The sequence below is a fragment of the Lagopus muta genome, chromosome 1, assembly GCF_023343835.1.
Source record: "Lagopus muta isolate bLagMut1 chromosome 1, bLagMut1 primary, whole genome shotgun sequence".
In the NCBI taxonomy this organism is placed as follows: domain Eukaryota; kingdom Metazoa; phylum Chordata; class Aves; order Galliformes; family Phasianidae; genus Lagopus; species Lagopus muta.
Genome location: NC_064433.1, coordinates 25,864,351 through 25,886,554, shown reverse-complemented (window position 1 = coordinate 25,886,554; position 22,204 = coordinate 25,864,351). Strand labels below are relative to the sequence as shown.

Below are 22,204 nucleotides of genomic sequence, written 5' to 3'. Positions count from 1 at the left end.
TGGCGATCATGTGAGGGCTCCCTCCTCACTCCCCTTTCCTCCGAAGGAGTCGGTGTGTGTGCAGCGGGTTTTTTTTTTTTTCTTCCTCTCTTTTTTTTTTTTTTTTGCATTCCCAACAAAACACATACACACAGCGGCACACTCCGCACACAGCCAGACCCGCACGCCGGCGCCAGGCAGCGCCAGCCCGCGGGAGGCCGCCCGGCCCCGCCGCCGCCCCGCGCCCGCTCCCGGCCCCGCCGCCCCCCCCCCGCCCCGCTCCCGGCCCGCGCGTCCCGGCGGCGGCGGCGGCTCCGCCCGCAGAGACTTTGCATGTGCGCGGCGCTCCGCTCGCCCTTTCTCTCGGTGTCAGCTCGCCGGGACGCCCCGCACGGTGTCTCCTCCCGGTAAGTGCACCCCCCCCCCCCCCCCCCCACCCCCTCTCGCACACACCCGTCCCCTCCTCCCCCCTCGCTCCGGTGTGTGACTCTCCTCTCCCCCCGCCTCCGCCGCTCACTGACTTGCCGCCGCCGCCGCGGGAAAGTTTGGCGGCGGCCCCGCGGTGACATGTGTCAGCCCCGTCGCGCCGGGTTCGCTGCCGGCCGGGCCGGGCCGGGCCGTGCCGCCGCCGGGTGTCCCCGCGCGTCCCGGGGCGGCAGCGCGACGGGAGCCCTGCAAACAACCTGTAGGCTTCCGTGCGGGGTCTTCCAGAGAGCGCTCCCGAGGCGGCTCGCCCCGCTCCCCCATCTGTTTTTCTTTCTTCTTTTTTTTTTTTTCTTTTTATTTTTCTTTTTTTCCCCTTTATTTTCTTCCGCCGCTTTTATTTTATTTTCCAAGCCCTCCCCAGCACACTGCCGGGGTGAAGAGCCGTGTCACGTTTCTCCTTTGTGTGCTGCCCGCCCGCCGCCGGGAGACGCGCACCCCCCCCCCCTCCGCCCGGCCCCGAGCGCGGCGCTCCGCCGGGGGCCCCGCTCCCTCCCGGCCCGGCCCGGCCGCCCCCGACGTCCGCGGGACAGCGCGACAGGGAGACAGGGACCCCCCCGCGCTGACAATCCTTGCGAAAGGCAGCAAAAAAGAAAGAAAGAAAAAAACAACAACAACAAAACACAAAAAGCCCTAAAACCGGGGATTAATAAATAATGCCGCGGAGTTCCGGAGGCGGCCTGCTGCGCGGGGGCTGCCCTTCAGGCTGCCTCTCGCCATTCAGGAGGGCTGCGGGAACCGCAAAGTTTTGAAAGTTTAATTTTTTCGGAGCGGGGAGAACGCGGCGCGCCCGGGGCTGCGGGAGGGAGGAGGGGGGGGGGGCCGGGCCCGGCCTGTGCGGGCACTGCGGAGGGGTGAGGGCGGTCCGCGGGCGGCCGGGGCTCTCCTCCTCCCGTGCCGGTGTCGGGCCGAGGGCTGCGGGCACCGAGCGGGTCCCGGGGGGGTCCCGAGCTCCCGGCGGGGGCGGCACGCACCGCACTGCGCGGAGACGGAGCCGCTGCCGCGTCCTCGGGGGAAAGAATTCCGAAGTAATCCCCCCACATTTAGGGTAGCAGCATCTGTAGTCTGCGCTGAGCTGCGCGAGCCGTACGGGGAAGGCAGCGCGCGGCGATCGCTACCTGGGAACCGCAGCCGGGTTTAAAACCTCTCGTTTGTGTACTTCCTTAAAAGAGAGGATCGCAGAAGTTCCCCTGCCAAAGAGGATTGCCCCCTCGCTCGCTGCTGCACGCTGCCCCTCCGGAGCTCCCTCCGCTCAGGGGAACCTCTCCGCTGACATCAGTGGGGATGTGTCCGGTGGCTCGGCGGGCTCGGGCCCGGGGTGGTGCTGCCAAAGCTGTGAGGCTGTGGTGTGGGGCCGGCCCGGCTCGGGGAAAGAGGCGAAATTCAAGAGATTCTGACAGGTTTAATTCTCTTTTCCCCGCGCTAGGTAATTTAAAACCATTAAGGAAAAACATTACTGCTAGTAATATTACTCTAAAGAAAATATGATTAATTATTAAATCCGTTTCTCTAATGGTATGCTGAACCCTTTTGAGTGAGATATAGATTTGAGTGTTCAAATTAGTATTTATTTTTAATTTAAGGTTTCTCCTGACTATAATAATTTCTTCATATTTCACGCCATAGAGAAAAGATGCCTGTTTTGCAGCAATTCTCTATTTTAGTGCAATTCGTACGGAATGGCAGCGCCCGGTAGCATTTCTGTGTACTTAAATCATTTATTTACCAACTTGGAATGGTAAATTACTGACTAGTTGGGGGAAAGTAGGAGCATTCCAAGTGCAGCGTTTCCCAAATAGGTGAAGCGACCTTCACGTCAGCTGATGGATCACTCAGCGCCATGCCAAGTGCTGCAGAATGAGCTATTCTGGTTTATTTTAATACGTAGGACCCGCAGTGCACTGCTCCATGTGCGGCCTCTCAGCGCAGGCTGGAACGCTAACCTGGGAGCCTGAGCAGGGGCGCTTGTATAAATATTTGGGTCTTTCTTTGTTTTTAGTTTAACCTCCGGAATCCCTACGTTTTGTCATGAGACCTTTGTTTTAGTGAAGCGGTTGTAATATTTGGGAGAGGGAAAAAAAAAATGAAACGTTCCGTAGCTTTCTCTTCAGCGCAGGTTTGTGTAAAACTACCAGAGGTTTAGTAAGGAGCAGCCTAACGAGTGCTTGCAGAGTTGAGGAAGAGCAAAGCATGTCGACTCCAGATATTTAAATTTGTCAGTAAATGACACTTTTAAAGCTGCGCCAGGCTCTGTGTCGTAGTTAGATGTTGATCCCAGAGGTAAGTGATAGAATTTTTTCAGGAGTCATCTGTTGCTTATGTGTTTTTAAGCTTTCTTTAATAAAATGCACTGAAAGTTTCAAGATTGAAGATGTGTTTGCTTAGGAACATTCTTATTGGACTTCAAAGTATTCTACAGTATTACTGTATCATAGGCTGTGCTTTGTGGACTGGTTTAGGTAAACTAGGATAAGCGTTTCATGTGCTGAGGAATATACCTGATTCAGCATTGCACGCCTGGGATTTGTTCGAGGCTGCTGGGCTGAAAACAATGCAAAACTTCTGAGATCTCCTCCACGCTCTGGCAGTGTTTTGCTGTGTGTCACTGAAAGTGTCACTTAACCTCTTTGTTTCACTATTAAAATATGAGGACTGGTATTTCTCTCTGATAGGGTGATTAATTAATATTTCTTGAATGCTGAGTGCTCTTTTGTTCCATTTCTATTTTTGCCGGGTTTATTTTGGAGAAGTTCAGTTCCAGTGGTGGTTTGAAAAAGAATGGCTGGTGGGAGACCATGTTTTTGCTTTGTGAGTCAGATCATGGAGAGGTCACTCGCTCGTAGGGATGGAAAATGATTTAGGACATAGGTCACCGAGAAGTACTCGTGGAATGATTTTGACTGGAGAAAATTGCACATTGCCCTCAAACTCAAAAATGCTGTCGAATTGGTTACAAAATACTAATTTTTGGTACACTTGAACTGATTACTCTTTTTAAACTTTGTGGCAGCTAGTGGGTCTGGAAGTAATGCAGATTATATATTTTTTTTCACTGCCACTGTCGCATACCTCTCAACTAATCCTCGTTAAAGGGAATACTTGTCATTTAGATTCCCCTTCTCTGTCCTGTTTTGACTTGAAATCTTTTTTGATTGCGTGTGTGAAGTAGTGGCACCAGAAAAACTGAATTAAAAAGATGAAATGATGGAAAAGGTTTTCTGCAGTAAAGTGCCCTCAGTATTACAGCTCAGTCAGTGTTACATGTTTGGAGGTTTGCTTCCACATTCCCTCTGTCACAGAGTAATTGTATTTACCTCACTGTGGCCATTTCCAAGGATAGTCTTAAACTTGAATTTCAAAACTGCTAGATTGGCATAAACATGAGGAACGGTCCCACAAGTATCATTTAACGCTGATAATCTTTTCTTCTCCTTTTTTAGGCTCTCAGTAGTTTAATGACACTTAGATTTATTTTTTTTTTTTTTACATCTTCCAAGATGGGTACTTCAAATTGTAAGAGGCATCTCTGTCCTTTGATGCAACATTCGCATCTGTTTTGGCTTTTCTTCTTTTTTTTTTTTCTTTTTTAATTTCTGCTATATTTGCATTTTCAGCGCAAGACAAAGTTTGGTGTTAGGAAGCTAGATTTAACAGTGCCACCAATAGCTCATCTGTGCTGTCATCACTGAAGGAGCTGAAAATAATCTTTTTAATGAACAGTTGCTACGACATTCATTGATGCACCAAAGTGTGGGTCGGGGTGATGCTGGAAAGTGAAGTTTGAGCTCTGGGGAGTGAGTTGTGCATGGAATCCTGTTTAATATCATGTTTTCAGTTCTCATTCTAAGGCAAACTAAATGGAAATGTTAAGCACGCTGTGCTATATTATCACTGCATTAAGCATTTGTGGTGCACTGTAGAGGTTGGTTAGGAGAGGAATGAGAGAACCGTAGGCTTAACTTTTGATCCGTTCAGCTCTCTGCTTCTTTCTGCAAATAGTAATCATGCATCCTCCTCCTCACAGCTGCAGCTGGAAAGGGTTTTGCTGCAGTTTGTTTCACATTTAAATCTGTGCGGCTGCAGGCAGGCTGATCCCCTGCATACCGCGAGCGGCTCTCGACGTGCCCTGGGCTGGGCTGCCTGGTTCTCTCAGTGGCTGGGGCTTTGTGCCCTGAGCTGGGCTGCCCAGTCCTGCCAACAGCTGAGCTTCGCAGAGGTAGGAGGGAGTGTATCTGTCTTTCCTACTGGTGGAGGCAGGCAGGTTGAGGTGATGGGCGGCAGCTTTATTCAGCAGTCAGAAAGAGCATCTGTGCCCCAAACCCCTGCGCCCCTCTGTGAGAAGTTTCTGGCCCGCTGGTGGTTGCAGCCCCTATGCTGGGTGTGCCAGGCCCTTGGACCTCTGCTGTGTCTAACCCACGGTGCAATTGAGTTGAATTAAGCATCTCTACGAGCTGCTGGCCTGTCCCCATGGCAGGGAGCCTGCCTGCAGGGTGCTGGGAGGATGGTGGCAGCAGGTCCTGGGCCCCAAAGTGGCAGTGGGTTTGGAGAGCGATGTTCTGAGGACAGGCAGTGTATCGTTAGATGTAGCTGAGAGATTGGTGCTTTTTTTCTAAGTGCACTGCTTCTCTGAATAAGTGCATTTTTATAAAAAATTGCCTACACCTCAGAAGATGGATGTTTTGTTGAGGGAATAAGCACGGTCCTATTGAAGTCATTTATTTTTTATCTCACAACGTGATGCAACTTTCATCAGGATTGCTCTAGTAGGAAAATTTGAATAGCGATTTATTCAATTATCCATCTTCTGCGTTTCAGCCTAAAACAACATGAGTGTATTTAAAAATCCGGGTAGGTTGAATTTCTGTGCTTGAGCCACTGTGACGAATCACGTACCTGACACGTGCATGTGTAAGAAGGCCACGGTGGTGACGGATGGTGCTGCTGTGACTTCGGTGGTCTGTGCCCTGGGGAAGGGCCGTCCCTGCTCCTCCTTCTGCACTGTTTCTCCCACAGGGCCAGGCTTGGTCTGCACGCACAGGGAGTGGTGCTCACAGGGCATTCCCACTCTGTGGGTTACTGCAGGCATAACGCTGTGTGATGAGGCTGTCAGGTGGCGAATTTGAATTGGCTCAGAAACAGGTAAGGAAATCTAGAAGAGGGGAGCGTATCCCTAAACAGCATTTAAATCTCACTGTTCACTCGCAGCTAAGCCTTACTGTAAAAAAAATTAAACTCAATCATTTGGTTGATTTCTCTTTTCGTAACTCTTAGTACAGATATTAAGGAGGCACATTGTTCTTCTAGCACTGAAACCAACCCCATAAAAAAGGCTGTGCGTAATCCATATGCAGTAAAACCTACAGCTGATGTTTAACTGCTTGGAAATTAGATCAGAAACTGTCAAGTTTTACCACTTACAAATAATGTCAAAGAAGTTTTAAGGGTTAGCTGTGGGAAGCCACGAAGGGCTTTGGGGAGGAGCGTGACAACAGAGAAACGATGAAGATTTGGGGAGTGCTGTGGAAAGTGGCCAGAGAAAACATGTGATTGGGCCCAAGCCAGCCGGCACAGTGAGGGGGGGCTGCTGGGAAAGCAGGGATTTGCAGCAGACAAGACGGTGTGATTTTCTTCTGATGGCCAATATCTGAAGTGAATTTTTCGCCATAACTTCCTGTAAGGGAAGAGCTGTGCGTAGCAGCGTTCCCCACACAGCCGGGCACAGTGTGAATGAGCACAGGAGGAGTTGTGCTAGTGTGTGCTGGCTGTGGTCTGGGCCTCAAGGTGCTGTAAGCTATTGCAGAAAATACTTGGATTTTATAAACTAACAGTATGTGTGTTTGGGTACTTATTAATTAGTTGTTGTGCCAAAAGCTGTTTCCCGGTGTGGCAGAGCTCTTCTTAAAAAGATAAAGGGGAAGAAAAGTGTGTGGAAGACAGAGGCTTGTGTCCTTTGGAGTCTAAAACGCAGTAATTGAAATATTTATGATTCGAAGCACTACTCTGTGAGAGAACACAGGCAGGGTTGTGGTTTCATTACAGTACTTACAATATTCTCATGACCTAAAAATGAAAACACAAAAATCTAATGCAGTCAGGTGTGCACAGACTGCAGAGATGCGCATAGCTGATGAACTGCTCTGTTTCCCACTTGTGTCAATGTTTTCTTCTTTGGGTAAGAAGACACTTAATTCAAACAAGGAAGAAGCGATTATGTTTAGCACAGTAAACATACAAGGCAGGATGCAGAGATGCTTAAGTATGTAATAAAAAAGATTTCTTTAGTTGGAAATGAACTTGTGGAATATATGGGTGCTAGAACTGTATAAATATTAGGATGTTACTTTGCTAAAGATCTGAAATACTTTCACCCAGAAATTCACTCAAACTCATTTGTTTCCAGTCTTGAATGCATTTAAATTACTTTTAATGTTGTGATGACGCCTGTAAAACGTTCTCGGTACACAATAACTGTCAGTGTACATTGGAAAATACATGTGGTCAGTAGTTCACAAGATCACTACACTGAAGACGCAGAAGAAGTTTCACAGTATCATAAATCCTTGCGAATTCTTTTGCTTTACAAGAAGGAATTAAATGTGTTTTGACAGAAACTTGGACATAGTATTTAATAGTGAAAAGATGCATCTAGCATTGGAAGCGGTGACCAGTCTGTTCTTGAGCCTCTGTTTATTATTTATAGGAAGGGGTGTGAAGCGTACTTGAGCAACTGGAATTTTCTATCTGCTGAACTTTCTCAGGGCAAGTTTTTAAAAATGTAGGTTCAAGTGGTGTTTTCTCTTTTTTTTTTTTTTTTTAAAATGAGATCATCAGGCAGTCTCTGAGCAGCCAAGGGAATGGCAGAATTGCCACAATACTGGTGTTATTTTCACAGGACACTGCTAGGTGGGGAAGTTGATGACTGCTGAAATGTGGCTGCAGCGGGTGTGCAGCTTTCCTGGGAGGAGGCTGCAGGCTTCAAAGTGAACGTCTGTTGTGTGGAGTTATTGAATCTCAGATTGTAGGACAGAAGACATTGTAAAGAAGCAGCACACCCAACATTTTCTCATGTTGATATGAAGACTCCCTGTGATTACTAAGGGTTTCAGCCTAGCTGCCAGCCTTGATGCTTCAGATATTCAGATATTCAGTTTGAACCTTCACATGCAAAGGGGTTGTCAAGAAGTTTTTCTGAGGCTGCTTAGCTGCTCTTCATAACTGCTAAGGCTGAGACTGGCGACCAACCAATGTGTGAAAACAAAATGCTATAGATTCACAAGGGAGATTTTTCCTTCCTGAGGAATGTGTAATGCCCATAGTTTTTCTAGGACCGAATGACTGATGATGAATTCACCTTGTTGTCCTCTGCTTTCTTCCTGGACAACTCTGATGAGTGTGAAGAAACAGACATGTATGGTGATGCTGTGTGCTGCAGGATCAGTGCATGTTCAGTAAGTGCAACACTTGCCACAAGCCTCACGTGTGCTTCGTGTGCAGCATGGAGGATTAACACCTCTAATTCCCTACCTATTTCTTTAGGAAGGATATGGCTATAGGCAGGTTGAACTGCTTACATGTTTCATTCAGCCTCTCCAAGATACCCGTGTTCTTGCAGGCTTCTCCAGAGCAGCAGAGGAGCAGGCATTGGACAGTGCTACCTCAGTGGTACCTCACTGCTGTCATTTCTTGAGAGCCTTCCCTCTGCTGTTTACCTGTTGCATGAGAGGAGAGCTCCTTTAAGGTCTACGAAGTGGTGGATGGCACAAACTGTGTGATGTGTGCCTGGGCCTCCTGAGCTCCAGACTGGGCACATGTATCTTAAATTTTCATGTGTTGTGACTCAGTAGAAGAACACAAATATATTATTTGATTATGTGTAAAAATGGAACCTGCTGTGCTGGACTTAACTGGAATGCCGTTTCAACCTCTTATTCAGTACGTGTCTTTCGTAAGATGAATAAATCTTGAAACCATTAACCACATTATGTATAGGTGCTTGTACATTTTGAAAATCAATACTGCTTATATCAAAACCTCATTATACTTATCTATCATTTAACTGCAGTTTTTCTGCCATTAGTTACTGCCATTAGTTCTTCGTTGTTACCACTAAACTTCCCTGTTAGCAGAACAGGGAAGACACCATTTTTTCAAATCACTGCTAGGCCTGCACTTTTGCACCAAATTCAGTTACCAGCAAAATTTTCTCCAGCTGAATTTCTCTTCATCTAAGTCAGAGAGCTGAATGTGACCACAGAATACAAAAAATAACTTTCTTGTTGTCACCTGCAGTATTACCATAATTGGAACTAATGAGTCTGCAGTTGCACAATATTTATGTTGCAATCCAAACTGACACGGCCTGGAGTGCTTTGGGAGCAAAACACAACACAGACTTGAGCCTTGGGCAGCAGGGCTGGGGGGAGCAAACTGTAGGGGAACTCCTGTAGTGAGGTGGTTTGTCCTCTGAGTTCTCCAGCCCTGCTGTGGGCCGGGGTCATTTTCCTGGGGGAGTGGGAAGATGCAGCGAGGCGTTTCTCAGAGCCTGGCTGCAGAGGTTGCTCGTGGCATTTGTCGGTGACTCTGCGGGTCAGGCTGCAGACAGTGATGTTTTGGTAAATGGAAGTGCTGAGGGAAGTGCTTCTCTGAGGCCTTCTGATGGAGACGGACTCTGTTTATTTTTACTCCAGACACTGGAAGGGTCTTTGTCAGGACACAGTATTTGGAAGAAACTCTTCTAAATGTGTTTACTTTCACTTGATGGGTGGAAATAATGAATCAGCATCCCATGTCACCTTTATTTCCCAGATGGCGGTAGGCTCAGTGAGACGAATGCTTCACCGTGCTGCTGCTCTGGTAGGCTCTGTGGCAGCTAGTGGACTTGATCTATTACTCCTGGCCTTCACTGTGAACAGAGCAGGGTATATTTTCTGGTGACTGACATGCTTAGATCAGTGGCCACCAGATACCTGGTCAGCTCTTCAAGCTGAGCTTTAGTGCTTGCTTTAACCCCTCAGGGCTCAGCTGCTTGCGGCATTTAAAACATGTCAAGTGGTTTTGCTTTATAGCAGGGATTTGAGTCAGCAAGACTTGTGCTAACTCTTGCTGAAGATATGAAATACAATTTGTAGCTTATAATTGCTGCCTAATATGATCTTGGACCCTTACTTAAAATCCATTTAACTGATACTGTACTTTCTTTATAAGGTTATTATTGGGAGCTAACCTTTTCTTGTGTTGTGGTTAAATGTACAATGTAATAAGGGTGTTTTTTAATGTATTTAAGAGTTGGAAGATGTGTTAGAGGTAACCTTTATGCAGAGAGTTTTATATAGTCGTGGTGAGTATAGCAATATTAAAATCCTGAATATTAGTACCATCTGAATGTAATTTGTTCTCGTTGTGTTTTGTGTGTGCCTCCAACAGAGGATGGTACAGTATATTGAGAAAAGCAGTTTTGTTCTCCACTACCTTTCTTACCAGTAATTACTAACCCTGTGCAAATCATTGACTTCGGAAGGTTTTTCTACTTTTCATATATGCAAAAATACAAAAAGCATAGCAGATACAGCAGATGAACTGCAGGTCTTTCTTTCTCAACATTTAAAGGAGAGTAAACTAAACCCGAGGTTTTAAGCACCAAATTAAAAGCCTCCCAGAAATCTTGATTTGTTTAACTCTTGAGCCACGTCTATTGGAGATCTCTAGGGATCACTAGATTTAAAGATCATTTTTTTCTAAGAAACAAATGTCAGTAATTTTGCTCATTTGATTGCCTCACAGAAATGTGGATTTGGTTAGATTTGTAAGTTAAGTAGGTTATTTCTCCAACTTCTTTTTTTTAACAGATACCGAAGTGTACATGTAGAATTTAGGGTACATGAAAAGTATTTTAGAACTGCTTGAATGTGCTTTAAACAGCAGTGAAGAGGATGAAGTTTTGCACCAGAATTTAAAAAAGCTGCTTAAGCAGAGTAATATGAGTGTCATATGTATGAACAGCCTTTGTGGTTTTCAGTTTGCTTTTTCCAGTTTCTCTGTTTGTTCTATTTCCCTGCTCTTAAGATGTTTTGTTTTTAATTTTTATTTTTTCACTTTTTTTTTTTTTTTTAAATTTCCTTTCACTTTTGCCTTAGTGGGACACTGTGGATTGGAGAGGGGGAGCAGGTTTTGTGCATGTCAGCGTGTTGGCCTGTAACTGAGAAATACTTGCTTTTCTTAGGTTCAGTAAACTGTTGTCAGGGGTGAGCACAGCAGTAGGGACAAAGTGGGCAAGAATGGCCCTAAGAGAAACAAACACTATTTTTTATCTTAAGTAGATGGTGGAGGGGGGCAGCAGTCACGGCTCATGAGGTTGAAATTAACTGCTTTTAGCATTGTGAAGACAACGGTGATGTAGACAGAGTGCTATCCTGAAATTTATAAGTGTAATTCTTGGCTCAGATTTAGATTTCTTCTGGAACTTTAGGGTAGAGTTGCTTAATCTCAAGGCAGTAAAGATAAATTCATTAATGGTTATGAGGTGTTGAGATAATTAAATAGAGGATGCCAGTAAATTGCTTTCTGAAGCTCAGTGACTGTAAACTCCGATCTTCTAATTTAATCTATCTACTGCTTCCCATCCCGTTGCTGAAAGGCTTTGGAGACTGAGAAATTAGTCCTGCTCTCAGCGTAGCAACTGCATGAACTGAGCCATGTTCTTTTAGAGGAAAAACGCCTCAGTGTAAGTCAATATTGTACGGACAAAGGGTAGCTGAAACAGGTTTTTCTGTTGTTTATCATGTTCAGAGATGTTTTGTTTCTTGCTAACTGAGTTCTGCACTGGCCTGTGATGTTCCTGACATACAAAGAAGAAAAATGAAGAAGGTAATGACCTGATGAAAGAGATCCTTTCCAAATGAGAGAAATTAACCAAATCCATTTCTTTTTGCAGTGGTGCAATATTGCTCAAGTCTGGCTTTTCGTTGGTCTAAGCCAATGTTATCACTGTGTCACTAGACAGTGATTTTTTTCTTATGAATTATTTAAATGTGTGCAGAAATTATTTCAGAGAGAAATTAGATACTTCTGAAATTAGCCATTTCTAAAGAAGGGTATTTGAGCTGTGTGAGAAAAGCATTCATTTTACATTTTTAACCTGAGCTTTTCGGAATAGAAATACACATGAAAATATATTCCGACTCATTTTAAGGTCGTGTCTGTGTTTTCTCAGCAGGTTATTTCTTCATGTAGAGCATTCTTCATCTAAAGTGCTGCATTCTGTTAGTTTGCTCGATGCTGTATCAACTGCAGTGCAATCCTTTGAGCTCTGAAGTAGACTGATGTCATGAACAAGGTGGACAAGAAATACAGTGGCATAAATGGGAGAGCTCTGTGACAGGCAGGATGCAGTCTGTCTCTGGTGCTGTTTCATGTCCATTACTGATGGACCTGGTTGTGTGGTGTCTCAGGCAGGCCCAGGCTTCCCCTGGCCTCTGTATGTGAGCTCTGTGTGCAGCCTCCTGACAGAGTGCCGTGTACTTCTCTTGCTATGGCACAGCCTGAAAGTCACCTGGAAGCTCCCTCCTTGCTCTCTCCTTTCTGGTACTGAAGGGCTCCTCCTGGGGTAAGCATATGGGAAAGTTTCACCCTTCTGGGACTTACCAGGCTGGATTGCTTCTCATCATGAAGAACCTGTGTTGCACCAGTGACTGCAGTTTGCGGCCTGGGCTCAGAGATGGTCTGATTTATTTTTTGACCTGAGAAGCATAGGATAGGTCACTGCAGGTCGCTAGGTTGGGATGGAGGCTTCTGTCTCTGCACCTAAGACTGTGGTTCCTGGTGCCTCGACAGCAACAGCATCTATTGTGTAATCCTTATTTCATCCAGGACACCCTGGTTCAGAAAGACAGTCAGGAAATGTAAATGGAAGAGACAGATGGAGAAGTAGCAGAGAATAATCATGATGGCAGACTTCACTGTTTCTTTTGGCCATGTAGTTTGACATCAATTTTGAAAGTCTGGTGGTTGAGCTGAAGTGAGCTGAAGCCAACAGAAATGAACAGTCTCTAAGCAGTGCTGCAAAAGGAGCATTGCTCTTCCTGTTGGAGCATCAATGTGCTGGGCAAGCTTCATCTTCTTGCTCTTGTGTTACTGTTTTGGGTTTATTTTCAAGGTCTTTCACCATGCATATCCAGTAAAAGAAAATTCTGAATTGAATGTTTATGTTTATGTAGAAGACATTCCTTGTTAAATTAGGCCCCAAATGATCTTTGCTGCAGTAATAGAAAGATGAGAATGGGACTCTTAACACCTACTGTAACAGACTTGCCTTCTTGGTATTTCTTACTTTGCATCTGAAGACATGGTGTGATTATTTAGAAGATGAAGTTGTGTTATTTCTGAAGTGCTTTGACTGCATTTCTTTGTTCCAGAGCGTTCTGTACATTTTGGGTACAGCAGCAGTAGTTGGTGCTGTTTAGTTTGTTGTAGAAGAAATGAGAGAAAGTGAGTTGGCTGCTAAATAAGTACTTGTAATTCATACTGGAGATTTCTAAAAGAAATTCTGTAAGTTAAATTTACTTTGTGTGTGTATGTGTGTGCCCTTGCAGTAAGGCTTGTGTAAAACATAGCCAGTAGTTGTGCCTAAGCTGCTTCCAGCTCTACCAGTCCTCTCCCACAAAACATGTCTCACAGAAATGAAGACCATGCCTTTTGATTTCCGTTTGGCAAATCTGAAGTACTGGCAGTAAATACGGTTTTGGTGAACTTCGCAGAAGTTAAAAACAAACAAAAAATGACTAATTGGTAGCTGTACCACAAAGCATTTTCTAAAATGTTCTTGTCTCTTGATTATTGCAGTATAGCATCAAAGGCATTTCTTCTTCCACAACTTTAAACTTCAATTAAAACTGCATTTTTGTCATTAGTAGGAAGAAGTTAATAAAAAATGCAATAATGTGTGTATATATGATAACTGCAGAAACGAAGTTGCTGTCTTTGGTTTGCAGTTTAAACAGTTTGAAGCCTCTTGAAAGCTCAGTATACTTGATATAAAAAAGCCATTTCTGTGACCATTTGAAAAATTGTAATTTGTTGTAAGCCTGGTTGTTGATCTAGAGCTTTTACTCATGTAAGGTTGGTTAATTGCTTTTGCCACTTGTGTTTGTGGTTCAGTACAGTCTCATGCAGGCCACTGTATTTTCTTAATCTTCTGTTGATGGTTGCGTTTTTGTATGGGAAGTTAGATTTTACCACTAATAACTTCAGTATTTTAATAAGCAAATAAATAAGATTCAGAACAGTAACAGACCACCGCAAACTGAAACAGCAACTAAGTAGTGGAAATTTGTTTCATGGTGCACGACTTCTGCACCGGCTGTAGGCTGTGCTGTGGAAGCTCTTGTTTTTATGCAACTTTATTTATTTAGTAAGAGGAGGTGGTCATCCTGTTCTTATTGAATACCTTTGTATTTAAGACAGATTTAGATAGAGAAAGATTAATAGGCCTATCTGTTATTAAGGTATTGTTAAAGTGAGTGTGTCTTCCCCGATAATTACTATTCATTAGGGCTAAACACTCCTTCTTTAGTGGAGATAACTCTCAGTTATCTTACGTGGAAAGTAGATGAATGATTATTGGCACTGAAGTCACTTCATACAAATTGTGAAATTCAGATAGCCTAAGAGGCCTATGGCTCATCTGCTTTACCTTTGCATTTCAGAAAATGCACACCGCTCCGAATGCTCGGGTCAGTTACAGTAATACAGTGTGACCCTCACAGCAAGGATTAGAGTCGTAATGGTATCTGACTTGGCTAACTTGGCTGAAGTAGGAGCCCATGGTTTCCATGTGCAGGTGGAACCCAGTCATTGGAGGTGATGCCAAGGAAGGTGCTGCTGGTGTTCATCTTTGAAAGTCTTTGACTGTGCTGTGCTCTTGGAAACTGGGAATACCGGTGCCTTGCATTCATCCGCTTTCTCACGAATACTTATGTGGTTGACTGAAAAAGTGCTTGCTGACACTGTTAAGAATTTGTCCTTATAAAGGAAAACACATTAGTTCCCTCTGGGGTAGGCAGTGTACCAGTTTTCTCATGTATACATAATGGACAGGAAGGAGAGTCCTGAAATCTTCAGACAGGCAAGCAAAAATTATGTAGGAATTAAAAAGAAAACACAGGAAATAATATTGCTGATAGTGAAAGGATGAAGGGAGGAAGAAAACTTCCGTCCCTCTCAGTTTTTTAAGGAGATCAGTTATGGTTTTTGAACTTTGGGGATTACAATGCATTTTCTTTGCTAGAGAGCTGTCAGAAAATACAAAGGTTATATCTATGCAGACAGCTTAACTTGCTTTCAAGCTCTCCAAGGTGCTTTAACTTATCTCACATTCAGCTGCAGAAATCTGTAGCCCTTGGAGGAAGTAGAGGGCTGTCTGTTGCTGAGGACAGGCCGGACAGAGCTGTGGACGCAAGCAGCAGCATGGTGTGGGGCTGCAGGGCTGAGCGAGCGCGCCCTGTCATTATGCTGAGGTGCTTACTGTGGGGACCAGAGTATGGGACAAAGGAACCTTCCTTTGCCATAATCCTCCGTTTTAATCTTTGCTTTTGGAAGTTTTTAGGTTATTAATTCTGGAGAGCAGAGCTCTGAAATAGGTCTGTTTGCTTTTGGTTGCTTTTACTTTTTCAGTTTTCTTTCCTCTCATGCTTATTTAAAGTTGATCCTGGCAGTAGAGGGGATGATTCTAAAAAAAGGTTTTCATCAAAGAAGGAGTATCCTAAAACTTCTATCTAACTGGAAGTGTACCGCAAGGTGAAGAAGCTGCATAAAATACAGCAGCAGTACAAGAAGCCATCACATTTTTACCGAAATCGTTGTACAATGGAAAGTGCTTCGTGTCAGCTGAAATGTCAGATGTATCAGGAAAAAGTTAAAGTGGAACCTGGTTTCTGTAAGGCTAAAGATTCAAGTAATTTGCTTAGGAATGCAGTAGAAAATCAATCTTATGCTTGAAAGAGGGAATAGTAGCCTTCAAGTCTCATCTCATGTTTTGTAGCTGATTGCCTGTTTTTATTATCTCCCCCCCTTTTCCTTCAGTACTTACTAATGCCCTTTGGTTAACTCCATTATACCTTTGTAAAAGTTCTTGCAGAGCTCAGCTGCTTTGACTTGTTTGCTGGGTAAGCCTCAACGATATTGTTATAATTAATAGGATGTGTTAAAACTTCCAGAACTGAGTATTGCAGAACCAGGCTATTAAAACTTCATACCCTGTATGTTCTGTAGCGTGCGAGATTTCCAACCCTAGGTGGGGCTCATCAGAGAACATGGTAGAGCTGCACTGATCTTGCATGTTTGCTGGAAGCTAGTTTGGCAGCAACACAGTTGTGAATAAGTAAGAGGGACAGAAAATAAGCTCAGTTTACAATTTGGAGGCATGTCCCTAATTTGCCTTTATTATTATTTTTATAGCAAGAGAAGGATGCACTGTATTTTCAGATACTGAAAATCTCTGAACATCTGATTCATTAGGAACAGTTGAAACGGTTCCTCCTAAGTTGTGTGCTACATGATAACAATCTGCCTGCTTTGTCTCTTGCTTCTCTTGAGTGTTACTGTTTTACTTCCACTGACAATTTTGATTTTAGGAAAAAAAGTGTTTAAAATTATAAGAAAGCAATACACAACAAGAAGAAGTGGATAGAACGATCTGATATTTTTGAAGAATTTCATTGTATTTTTTGTTATGACATGAAGGTTTTGTGAATACTTGTAACTTGCTAGTTATGTGAAAGTAAAATATGAAGCTGATTATTTATTTATTTATTTATTTATTTATTTATTTATTTATTTATTAAACAGAGGGTAAATACATTAATTGATAAAGCACAAATCAAGGAATAAGAAGACAGGGAAGGATGCTGAGCAGTGTGTGAGCCCTGACCAAATACCTTATCTAAATACAAGCAAATATAAAATCTAAGTAGAGACTTTGCTTTTAATATTAGGGTCTGTATCCAGAGAGGAGAGCTGTGGCTCTGAAAAAGGGATAGGCATTTACTGAGCGTACACATTTTAAATTTAAGTTGCAAGTTAACTTTCTGTCTTTGGGTGTGTAAACAAATAAATCTTAAATGGAAGTACGAAGGCTAGATGTTTCTGCCTAAATTCCTTCTTTCCTTTTTTTGGCATAAACACTGTTTTTGAATAGTTTCTTAAAAAACAAATGTGTGGAAAACTATGTAGAGAGGAGAAACTTGACAATAGAGCATTTTCAGCTTCCTTTATAAAGGCATAACAAAGTCCATTAAGAGAGGAGAGTAGTTATTTTACAAAAATACATTTTTAAGGATTTCACGATGGATTTCACTGGGAAATTTTACATTATGATTTTCTAGGGCTTTTCTAACACATGCCCAGAAGTGGTGAAGGAATTATGCCACCAGTTCCTTACAACTATGATATATGAATGATAATTTGACCACTGCATTTCCTTTTGGAGGAAGTGGGAGGGTGCCTAGTGTGCTTATTGGCATACCAATATTTATAGAGGGCTGCTTTGAAAGTAATGCCTCCTATTTTATTATTTTGGCCCATGACACCAGAGGCAGATGTTGGTGGTATGGCAGTGGAGGTTGAACCTTCCCACCATTATTCCATTATATTTGTTTCCGTGCGACAGATGGCAGCAGAGAGGCAGTCTGTCAGAGTGATATCTGACATGAAAGTGTGTATGAAGTAAAGGTATGCCATTGAATTCCTCCATGCAGAAAAAAATGGCACCCACTGACATTTATCTATGCTTTCTGAGTATTTGTGGTGACCAAACAGTGGGTGTGAGCACAGTGAGGTGGTGGGCGATACGTTTCAGTAGTAGTGACAGCAACAAGAGGTCACCTCCACTGGGGCAGATTTTAGTAAGCATGCAGTCTCATGTTCATCACTAGCAAAAAATGCATAGTTAATGGTGAGAATTGACTATCAAATAGCGTAATGGTGCTCTTTGTATCAGTTGTAGTTTCCATGCATATAAATAGGAGGCATAATTTTTGGAGCAACTTATTATTTCTGTACCTGGCCTTTGACACTGTTTAAAGAGTCCCAGAGATGAAGTGGAATGCCACTACTAAGTTCTATACACAGAGCAATTGGGAGTCTTGACCCAGAAATAGGAGAATTGAAATAAACAGGTTGACCCCACAGGTAGAAACGGTCAAGGGAAAACAAGATGAGTTATTATAGCATAACAGCAAATCTATCTGTTACAAAATTTTCCGTAGGTCTTATGCCAAAGTGGTTTGAAAGAAGTTAATCAGTTAGTTTTGTGGATGTTTGCTGATGTGTGAAGTGTCAGCCTAGATTAAAAGCCTGAAGACGCTTAATTGAAAAAATAACACAGAGATGATAGAAGTTGGCAACCTGGACCTAAAGAGAAAGAAGTTTACCTATAGACATGGAATAAGAGATGATAGGTAGGCTTTGACATGGAAGATAAATGATTAATATGTAATGGAATACTGGATTTATGTCAGTGGAACGAGATTGCATTTGTCAAGATGAGAACAAAAGAGAAGAGCGAGATGTGAAATAAGAAAGATAGGAATATTAGCTATGTTTTAGTTAGTGTGGTTTGAGAGGAGAGAAGCTTTAAAGATGGGGTTTGTAAAGATCCTATAGTATTTCCATACAAAACTTTCAGAAATATGTGAGTGCACCATGAGGTGCTTCCATGTGAAGAATCAAAGATGACATTTGGATTAAATGAATGGTAATGCTTCCAGGAAAGACCTTATTAGTTCTGTAGAGGACACTATTCATTCTCTGTCTACGTACCGCAAAATTGTGGTTCAACTTGCACCTGCAGCTGAGCAATGGGATGATATTAGAGACAGGGAGAAAACAACTTGTTGTAGGTGAGTTTTAGGTTGGTGCAGTCCAGAATTTAAGATGTCTCACTTCATTGATTCTCTTGTGGAAGATCTTTCATAATGTTTTGTCGGTATTCTTTGCTGTTTTCTTGTTGCTGTTTAGTGACTATATTTGCAAGCTAAGGTTATGCTTAAAGTTTGTCCTATTGTTGTTGAAGTACCATGGAAAATACTAATACGTGTCATAACATGCGTAAGTATGTAGATTTTGGGGGCCTGGATTGACTTAACTGCATTGCTCCCAAGTAATGAAACAAGGAGTTAGGAAGATCATCTAGTACATATATAGGGAAAATTTCCACTGACTGGAAACCTTATTTTGGAAATGTGTAACCAGTTGTATTTCTCCATATGTAGAGTTGAAGTATTTTCTTTGTTTATAGAGAGATCAAGGAGACAATGCTACTATAAATTTCCACTGTAAATTTCCTAGTTTTGACCTCCATCTTTACTACTCTGGGGACATCCTTGAACAGCTTAGTTTGTGGCTGGTTCTGGTACCTAGGGGACCACAGGACTTTCAGGCTGCTATGGCTATCTCATGTTTTTTTTTTTGTTTTTTTTTTTTGAATGCAAAAAAATGGAGTGGTGAAACTGGCTGAAGAGCAAGTAGCAACAAGTATAATCACAACCTTGGACTTCAGGAGAGTTAACTTTGCCCTTTTCAGGAACCTGCTTGGAAGAATCTCATGGGTCAAGTCCTAGAAGAGAGAGAAGTCCAAGAGAGATGGTCATTATTCAAGCATTTCATCTTCCAGGCTCAGAGTCAGTGCGTTCATTCTAGTAAGAAGACTAGCAAAGAAGACAGGAGACTTGCCTGGATGAGCATGAAGATAATGAGAGAAGTTGGAAGAAGAAAGTGTACAGGCTGTGGAAAAGGGGACAAGCCACTCAGTAGGAATACAGGAAGGTTATCAGAGTATGTGGGGATGTGATGGGAAGGCTAAGTCTCATTCGGTAGAGGGTGTAAAGAACAACAAGGAGGGCTTTTTCAAATATATCAGGAACAAAAGGAAGACTAGAGAAGATGTGGACCTGCTACTGTGCGGGTCAGAGGCCGTAGTTTTGAAGGGCTCAGAGAAGACTGAATGCCTTTTTTTTTTGCTTCAGTTTTCACTCCTGAGATCAGTGCTCTGGTACTCTGGATCCTGGAGACCAGAGAGGAAATCCAGAAAAAGGAAGACTTTCTCATGATGGAAGAAGCTTGGGTTAGAAATCAGTTGGGTGTACTTAACTCCCATAGGTCCACAGACCTTGATGGGGTGTACCCACAAGTGCGGAAGGAACTGGTAAATATTACTGCTTGGTGATACTCCATCATCTTCAAGAGGTCATGGAGAACAGGAGAGATCCTGATAACCAGAACAAGGCCAGTGTCACTCCAGTCTTTAATAAGGGCAAAAAGGAGGACCCAGGAAACTATATGCCTGTCAGTTTCACCTCCATCTCAGGAAAGGTGATGGAAGAGCTCATCCTGGAGGCCAGTTCTAAGCACATGAGGGATAAGAAGGTAGCCATGAGTAGTCAACTTGGTTTCACCATAGGGAATTCATGCTCAGTGAAACCTGATAGCCTCCTATGTCAGAATGACTGACTAAATAGATGAGGGGAGAGCTGTGGATGTTGTCTACTTGGAGTTCAGCAAGGCTTTCAACGCTCCCACAACAGTCTCATAGGTAAGCACAGAAAGTGTGGGCTGTATGAGTAGACAGTGAAGTAGATTAAGAACTGACTGTCTGGCAGGGCTCAGAGGGCTGTGATCCCTGGCATTGAGTCTGATTGGAAGCCTGCAGCTAGTGGTGTCCCTTAGGGGTCTGTACTGGGTCCAGTCCTGTTTAGCTTACTCATCAGTTACCTTGATGAAGGGACAGAGCACACCCTCAGCAAGTTTGCTGATGATACTATGTTGGGTGTAGTGGCAGATACACTAGAGGACTGTGCTGCCATTCAGAGACCTTGACAGGCTGGAGATACGGGCAGAGAAGAACGTCATTAAGTTGAACAAGAGCAATTGCAGGGTACTGCATCTGGGGAGGAATAACCCCATGCACCAGTACAAGCTGGAGGCTATATGAAGGCAGTCCTGCAGAAAAGGACCTGGGAGTCCTGGTGGGTAAATGGGCTGACCATGGGCCTGCAGTGTGGTTTGTGTCCAAGGATGACAATGATTTCCTGAGATGCATTAGGAAGAGTGTTGCCAGCCCACTGAGGGAGTTGATCCTCCCCCTCTACTCTGCCCTACTGGCGGCTGCATCTAAAGTACTATGTGCAGCTCTGGGCTCCTCAGAAAGACATGGGGCTCCTCGAGCTACTCCAGCAATGGGCTACAAAGGTGATAAAGGGGCTGGAGCATTTTTCCTATGAGGAAAGGCTGAGAGAACTGGGCCTGTCTAGCCTGGAGAAAACTGAGAGGATATCTTATTGATGTGTACAAATATCTTAAGGAAGGATATCAGAAGATGGGGCCAGACTGTTTTCTGTTGTGCCTGGCAGTAGGGCAAGAGACAGTGGGCTCAAACTACACACATCTGCACATGAAAAAACCTTCTTCACTGTGGGAGTGACTGAACATTGGCACTGATTGTCCACAGAGGTTGTGGAATCTCTTTCTCTGGAGATATTCAGAACCTGCTTGAATGTGATCCTAGACAGCGTGCTCTAGGTTACTCAGCTTGAAGCAGAGGGTTGATGCCAAGTGGTCTCTTTCAACCTCAGCCATTCAGTGATTCTGTTATAACGTGAAGTAGGCCTGAGATGCTCTGTGGTTTCCTCATTTTGTTTTCTTGAGACTTTGCTACTAAATCAGAACAAACATTTTGCTGAACTTTGAAAGCTGTTTTATATCTTTTTAATTTGCTCTGTTGTATGTTTAGTAAACAAATAGTCAGCTTTTTTTCTTCCGTGTTATATATTTCCACCTGAACTGTAATAGGAGAATCTGAGAAGTTGAGCTTTTTTCCTTCACTTTCAGACTTCTTACTACATGTGTCCTCTGAGACAACACCAGCAATAGCTCGGTGCATCGCTTTAGGATTCCTGACAGAGAAGCCCTGCTAACAGAAGTCAGTGCTGCGTCGGTTCAGTTGTTGAGGTCTGCTTGATTACCTCCCCCCTTCCAATTGTCTTTTTTTCAAGTTCTAAAAATTGTTCATCAGATTTATCATTGTTTTTTAAGAAAGTCTTCAGGAACATGACCTGAGGTTTTACAGGAAATCTCGAAATAAAAGTAATAATATTGTTATACATTCTCTCACATTCAGCCTCACATGCTATCACAAAAGTAGCCTTGAAGCTGTTTTAGTTTTACAGCAAAGAGTGTTTCTTTTCATATCAGGTAATCCGATCTGCTGTTTTTTTTCCCCTTGGCTTTGAAAACATGCTTTTATATTAATAATCCTGGATTTTGTGTTGAAAGTTGATTGCTCTAATTGCTGTTTGGTATTCAGTAACACTAAATGAAGGCTCGAAAGTTTTTGTTTTTCCTTTTTCTTCTCTGAAATGTATCAATATGTATTTTTAGAGTTCACCATTAGTGGATGTATAATCTCTGTGTTTGCTTTTATTCTTGGCCACTGGGAGTTTTGCTACCAGCAATAAAAGACAGCCTCCATGTTGTACTGCACAGTATAGATATTGTAAATTTTGGTCTTGCTTTCCATTGATCTGGTTTGTCATGTGGGAATCATATTCAGCTGATCTTTATTTCCTGAGTCAGAAATTCTGTTTTACCCATCTTTGGGGCTTTCAGCATTTATTCTCAGTGGGCTGTCAGGTATTGCACATAAAAGCAAAGGTTCAAAGGCATATAAAGAAGGTTGAGGTCTGAAATGTTTACT

At 43.2% G+C, this 22,204-nt stretch overlaps 1 protein-coding gene across 9 annotated transcripts in view; it reads left to right on the top strand.

Moving 5' to 3' along the window:
* The first annotated feature begins 262 nt into the window (after nucleotides 1–262).
* Nucleotides 263–22,204, top strand: part of FOXP2 (forkhead box P2) — a 408,488-nt gene continuing 386,546 nt past the window's right edge. For all 9 annotated transcript variants that reach the window (XM_048942671.1, XM_048942667.1, XM_048942680.1 and 6 more), the window contains exon 1: nucleotides 263–386. The gene's annotated coding sequence lies outside the window, so the exon portion shown is untranslated. The remainder of the gene's footprint in view (nucleotides 387–22,204) is intronic.